The sequence below is a fragment of the Microcebus murinus genome, chromosome 5 (genome assembly GCF_040939455.1).
Source record: "Microcebus murinus isolate Inina chromosome 5, M.murinus_Inina_mat1.0, whole genome shotgun sequence".
NCBI lineage: Eukaryota > Metazoa > Chordata > Mammalia > Primates > Cheirogaleidae > Microcebus > Microcebus murinus.
The window spans coordinates 112,198,986-112,205,598 of record NC_134108.1 but is presented as its reverse complement, the minus strand read 5'-3'; the positions used below and the strand labels follow the sequence as shown (position 1 = coordinate 112,205,598).

Below are 6,613 nucleotides of genomic sequence, written 5' to 3'. Positions count from 1 at the left end.
ACGATCAATGAACACAAAAAACTTTACTAGATCCTTTTTCTTAACTCTAATTCCTCTCTCTCTGAGTGAGGCCTTAAGATCCTTAATAAAAACGGCCTCTTTAGACAATGAATGGCCCATCTCGATGGGGTGACAATGTAAAAATTTACTCACCAGACCGTCGACTCTGTGAGCGGCAGAACGAGGGTCTCTGTAGGGTTTCCTTCGGCCGAAGAGCACTCCGTGGCGTCACCCGACAAAGGTCCGTACCTCGAGCCCCACGTTGGGCGCCACTTGTCCCAACCCGCGGGACCTTCTGTTACTCGCGGGGGCGAGGGGGACCGTGCCTGAAAGAGATGAGCGAGAGAAAGAAACGAGACCAAGCGAATGATTGTCAAGGTCTGCTTTACTTAGATTCTTAGTAGGTGTTATAAGCATACAGAAACAAGGAAGTAGAAACAAAAAATAGAGTGTTGACGATGAGGCTTGGGTCTGGGTTAATCAGCCCCAATCAGCGTCTTATCAGTATCCTGTTTGTGACTGGTTACTCATCTCCAACCTGGCAGGTGGTCGGGAACAATTGCAGTCAGCACTCCCTGGAGCATCCCGTGGTCAGCACGTCATGGACTGCATTCTTCTCGGAGCTATAGCTGGAATTTTCCAGGGCGAAGTCCGTGTGTAGGACGAGTCATAGGGGAGTTGAGGGTCTTTGAGGGTCCTTGACTCTAACAAAGGAGGAAATTTTTGAGCAAAAGAGAGTTTCTTTGCTGTTCTTAGGACTGCTGCCAGATCCACCTGGTCACTCTTTCTGCAGTCCTTGCTTTTGGCAGCAGTATAAAAGTGCAGGTATTTCATGAACATCCATAGCAGAGACTGTAAACTAGCTGACTATTTTGGCTCTGTTTTGCTTCCAATCATTAGTCAGAGGCCAGCAAAAATAAAATGCAAACCATAGACTCTTGTTGTTCCGGAAGACCTCTCCACAGGAGGGCACATCATGCAGAGTTCTTGCTGTCCCTCTCCATAGGAAGGAAGCCTGTTGGAAATGCAGCTGGCTCACACTGAGCAGAGGCCCAGTGCCTCCTGGGGAGAGGGCAAGCCCCAGAAAGCAGAGGGAGATACAAAGAAAGGCTTCCTGCCATCTGCTTCCTCTCTGTGCCCACAGTCCCCACATCCACCCCACAGGCACAACTGGGCCTCTGGCCTGAAGGAGGCTGACCGACACAGCCACTCTGCTCCTACTGGAAACCCCACTGAAACCTGATAAAGAGGTTTTAAAAGGCAACAACCTACAAGGACAACAAACAAACAAAACAGGAGATTATACAACATAAATAAATAGATAAGTAAGTGAGTCAGCACATGGACGAATGTCTTAGCAGACTAGAGAAACTTAAAGGCCAGTGTCAGCGGGGGATCCCAGGAGCAGGCTGGTTTCACACGGCAGAGCCTCAGTAAGGAGGGAAACACCAAGTACCCTGCATGTGGGCATGCCAGAAGGCTTGGAACCAGAAGGTGACAGTCTATATGAGAAGCCACGAGAGCCCCAGACTCCTGACTCACCCCACATGGCAGTGCAGTCCCTGGTATTCCACACTCACACGGGTATAGGGGACTGACATATATCTTCCTAGTTTAAGAATTAAATTTAGTAATGTACATGCTCTATCCAGAGCATTTAAAAGTAATATGTTCCGGACAAGGCCCCTGTTGCCTTGAGGCATAACAAAAACAAGGTGTTGCCTAGAGGCATAACAACGGACCTGAGTTGCAAGTAAGCAAGAGCTGCCCCACGGAGTCTGGAGGCCACACAATAAACACACTGTTCCTGTGATTTTTGTGTACGCCCCATAAGATGGCTGGTTAGTCCATGATGGGTAAGACCTCTCAAGGGAGGGGCGACCTAAGCCATGCACAGCACCAGGATTCAGCCGAAGATCTTAGGGGGTCACCCTAAAAGAAGCTGGGCATGAGAAATGCCCCCTGTGACTCGCCTTGCCCATCCTTGCTAATCTCGGTCCATGATCTTTGCCTGGTGCCTAGAGCAACCACCTACAGATTCTGAGTCAGGGGACATCTGCTTCCCTAAGGCTATTCTGGAATTTATGGCCATTGCTGCAATGGCTGGGTGGTTACGTACAAGGAACTAACTTTAATTTTTTAGAGTATAAAAATTAAAACTGACCCAGTGTATTATTACTCGAGTCAACCGTCTATATGTGTGTCTGCGTTTTTCTTTGTGTTCTGAGTTTGTATTTTATGTTCTGTGTTCATCCTCCATCCTGCAAACGGGCCATGACACGCTGGCTTTTCTCGCTGGAGAGACTGGACCATGCCATTGAGGTCTTGGGGGCCACACTGAAAATTATTCAGGATAAAGTAGAAGCCTTCCTCATCCCTTCCCCTCAGTGCTGAGAACTCCGGCAGCCAGACTTGCCCCAGGCAGATTAATGGAGAAACCCTCTCCAGGGAGAGTGCCCGGACCAAAGGACCCTCACGGGTGTTCGGCCACTGTCCCAGCTCCAGCAGCGCTCTGCTACTGCCTGCTGGTCCCTTCCGCGGCCACCCCATCGGGCTCAGCGGGCGGATGCGGGCTGGGGAGGAAGGTGCTAGCTTCCTGTTTGCTTCCCACTCTTGTCTGCAGCGCCCGGCCCAGCAACGACAGCTGGTCCCAGTCCCAGTGGCTGGTCCCAACTCGTGGCTCTGTCCCACTCCCGGCAGGTCATATCACCACAGTGATTCCAGCTCACCGCAGGGTCCCTCCTCCCTGGGGTGCGAATTCCAGGTGCCCAGGGCCCTTCCTCCCAGATTCCTGCAAGAAGCAAGCGCAGCCAGCGCAGCGCGGCCCTCGCGCCGCCGCAGGGAGGCACAGCCGCCACTGCCGCCCGGTCCTCCTCCAAGCTGCTGCTGCGCCCTTTACTGTCCTTTTAGAGCTGCGTATGCAGCTAACAATCCTTTAAAGCTATCTCTGCCCAAATATTTGGAGTTTTCTCATCCACCTGACGCGACCGAGCGCAGAGTCGGAGAGGCAGTCCGCGCAAGCGCACCGTGGCGAAGCCGCCGGCAGCCCCACCGCGCGGGACTTCCCGCACAGCAGCCCGAGGGCCCAGCCAGGGCTGCCGCAGCACCCGGGCCGTGTGGGGACCGAGCCAAGCCCTGGCTTGAGCGGGGGGCTTAAAAAGAACCGCTGGCTGCCGGGGGACTCGCTCTCAAGGCACAAAAGGATCTCTCCAGAATGCCCCGCGGCCAAGGGACGGCGCCACGGCGCTCGCGCGGCAGGGCCGCGCAGCCGGACGCAGACGTCCCTCCGGGCGCGGGGAGGCCGGACGCGGACGTCCCTCCGGGCGCGGGGAGCCGCGGGGCGCGGACGTCCCTCCGGGCGCGGGGAGCCGCGGGGCGCGGACGTCCCTCCGGGCGCGGGGAGCCGCCGGGCGCGGACGTCCCTCCGGGCGCGGGGAGGCCGGGCGCGGACGTCCCTCCGGGCGCGGGGAGCCGCGGGGCGCAGACGTCCCTCCGGGCGCGGGGAGGCCGGGCGCGGACGTCCCTCCGGGCGCGGGGAGGCCGGGCGCGGACGTCCCTCCGGGCGCGGGGAGGCCGGGCGCGGACGTCCAAAAACAAAGTTGTGAGCCCTTCCACTGAAATATGAAGTTCCTCAGGTGCGAAGTGCAGCGGGACCCAACGCTGTGTCCCCAAGGCTGGGTGTCGGCCGCGAGCCGGCGGGCCTCGCTCTCCTCGCCTGCCGGCCACACCGCCTGCGAGAAGCTGCCCCGGAGAAGATAACGTCCCCGCGCCCGCGGGCTTCAGACCAAACACCCCAAGTGCCCAGAGCGACAGAAAGAAAGGAGGGCACACACACCCTGTGTGCGGACAAGAGGCGAGGCCGCGGCCTGGCGCGCCAGCCGCCAGCTCCCGGCCGCCCAGGCCGAGGCCCGATGCCTCACCTAGAGAGAAAGGAGGCTGCGGCCCTCGGGAGCTGCTTCGCGGCTTTGGCGCCGGAGCCCTCTGGGCAAGGTGGGAGGCAGCGGGACTCGGCAGCTCGGGACGCCAGGCAAGCCGGAGCTCCGTGCCCCGCCGCGCCCAGGGCAGTTTTCAGGGCTCAGTGTGGCGCCCTGCCCGGAAGGGCGCCCTGCCCAGCCCCTCGGCCGCGGGTGGGCCAGGGCGCCGGGGGCTCGGGCGGGGCTCGCGTACGGGACTGACGGTCGTCGCCAGGAATGTCGCCGCAGTCGGCTGGGATCGTGGGTCTGACGCGCCGCAGATGTGAAAGGCCAACGGTGTTCGCCCCCTTCTGCCTGGAGAGGTCCGAGTGGGACCAGGGGACTTCCGGGTTGCGCAGCCGGGAGAACCCACAGGCGGGGAGTCCAGGCCCTCAGCCGCAGTGTGGAGACCAGCCGGGGTGTTCATGGGAGAAAGGCGTGGGTGGATGTAGGTGTCCTTGCGGGCAGAGTCGCAGACACGGGAGCTGTGCCCACAGGGACCTGGCGCTGCGGTGACTTCAGGCGCAGAGGGAGCGGGCGCAGCAGGTGCCAGGACGCGGCGGCGGCAGCGCGAGAACGGCGGAGAACGGCGGAGAACGTTGGAGAACGGCGGAGAACGTTGGAGAACGGCGGAGAACGTTCGCTCTCACCGGCCCTCCCGCTCCCGGCCAGGCGGGCCGAGCGGTGCCGCCTCGCCGCCCTCTAGCGGGACCCGCGGGCGGCGGCGTTAGTCAAGGTGACTAATCCTACCGCCTCACAGCTGCAGTGAGGATAATTAACGCTTGCAGTCTTGGCAGTGATAGGGATGACTGCGCTAAATGATCTGCGTGAATCGCCTGGCTGAGTCCACGCAAAGAGGGGTGACGTCGCCGTCCCGCTGTGCCAAGGAAGAAACCAAGCTTGGGAGCTGCTCCCCGCGGGTCAACGCTACTGCCGCCCAGTGCTGCGTGCTGGTCCTTTCCTGGTCTTCGGTCGCTGTTTGTGGCGGATGGGTTTGCCCCATAAAATGAGGCTCGGAGTTGCAGGCTGCGTGGGCAGGCGCTCCCTTCTGAGCTCCAGAACAATGCCCCTGATGGGACAGGCCGAGATGACTGCTGCGTCTCCAGGGCAGGAGCCATGTCGCTCCTGAGGCGAAATGCGGAAGTGCCCTGGGTTGGGGAGGAGATGCGGTCCTGAGAACATCTGTGGGCGGATGTGTATGTTCATCGGATCCCTGGTGAATAGCGCATATGCAGCGATAATAACGATCATTCCATGATGGCTCCTACGTGGCGGTAACAATACAGCGTAATACTGTTGATGCAGAAAATGGCGGGCGCCGGGACGGGCTGCTTGCCACCTCCCCGGCCTCCCCGTCCGCGGGCCAGCGCTGCAGGTGGCTGGTTGGAGGGCACCTGCTGGGGCCGGTCCGGCAGAGTGCCCCACCGCCGCCAGGCCCTGCGCAGAGCCGCCAGGCCCCCAGCGGGAGTGCCCCACCGCCGCCAGGCCCTGCGCAGAGTGCCCCAGGCCCCCAGCGGGAGTGCCCCACCGCCGCCAGGCCCTGCGCAGAGCCGCCAGGCCCCCAGCGGGAGTGCCCCACCGCCGCCAGGCCCTGCGCAGAGCCGCCAGGCCCCCAGCGGGAGTGCCCCACCGCCGCCAGGCCCTGCGCAGAGACGCCAGGCCCCCAGCGGGAGTGCCCCACCGCCGCCAGGCCCTGCGCAGAGCCGCCAGGCCCCCAGCGGGAGTGCCCCACCGCCGCCAGGCCCTGCGCAGAGTGCCCCAGGCCCCCAGCGGGAGTGCCCCACCGCCGCCAGGCCCTGCGCAGAGCCGCCAGGCCCCCAGCGGGAGTGCCCCACCGCCGCCAGGCCCTGCGCAGAGCCGCCTGGGCCCCCAGCGGGAGGGCCCCACCGCCGCCAGGCCCTGCGCAGAGTGCCCCAGGCCCCCAGCGGGAGTGCCCCACCGCCGCCAGGCCCTGCGCAGAGTGCCCCAGGCCCCCAGCGGGAGTGCCCCACCGCCGCCAGGCCCTGCGCAGAGTGCCCCAGGCCCCCAGCGGGAGTGCCCCACCGCCGCCAGGCCCTGCGCAGAGTGCCCCAGGCCCCCAGCGGGAGTGCCCCACCGCCGCCAGGCCCTGCGCAGAGTGCCCCAGGCCCCCAGCGGGAGTGCCCCACCGCCGCCAGGCCCTGCGCAGAGACGCCAGGCCCCCAGCGGGAGTGCCCCACCGCCGCCAGGCCCTGCGCAGAGTGCCCCAGGCCCCCAGCGGGAGTGCCCCACCGCCGCCAGGCCCTGCGCAGAGCCGCCAGGCCCCCAGCGGGAGTGCCCCACCGCCGCCAGGCCCTGCGCAGAGACGCCAGGCCCCCAGCGGGAGTGCCCCACCGCCGCCAGGCCCTGCGCAGAGTGCCCCAGGCCCCCAGCGGGAGTGCCCCACCGCCGCCAGGCCCTGCGCAGAGTGCCCCAGGCCCCCAGCGGGAGTGCCCCACCGCCGCCAGGCCCTGCGCAGAGACGCCAGGCCCCCAGCGGGAGTGCCCCACCGCCGCCAGGCCCTGCGCAGAGTGCCCCAGGCCCCCAGCGGGAGTGCCCCACCGCCGCCAGGCCCTGCGCAGAGACGCCAGGCCCCCAGCGGGAGTGCCCCACCGCCGCCAGGCCCTGCGCAGAGCCGCCAGGCCCCCAGCGGGAGTGCCCCA

At 63.8% G+C, this 6,613-nt stretch overlaps 1 long non-coding RNA gene across 1 annotated transcript; it reads right to left on the bottom strand.

Annotated features, from left to right (window-relative positions):
* Nucleotides 1–367: 367 nt before the first annotated feature.
* On the bottom strand, nt 368–5,394 carry LOC142871001 (uncharacterized). The gene is made up of 2 exons (XR_012919351.1): nt 3,921–5,394; nt 368–1,015 (listed from the first exon to the last, which is right to left on the bottom strand). It is a non-coding gene; the product is annotated as an uncharacterized LOC142871001 (long non-coding RNA).
* Between the last annotated feature and the right edge of the window lie 1,219 nt (nt 5,395–6,613).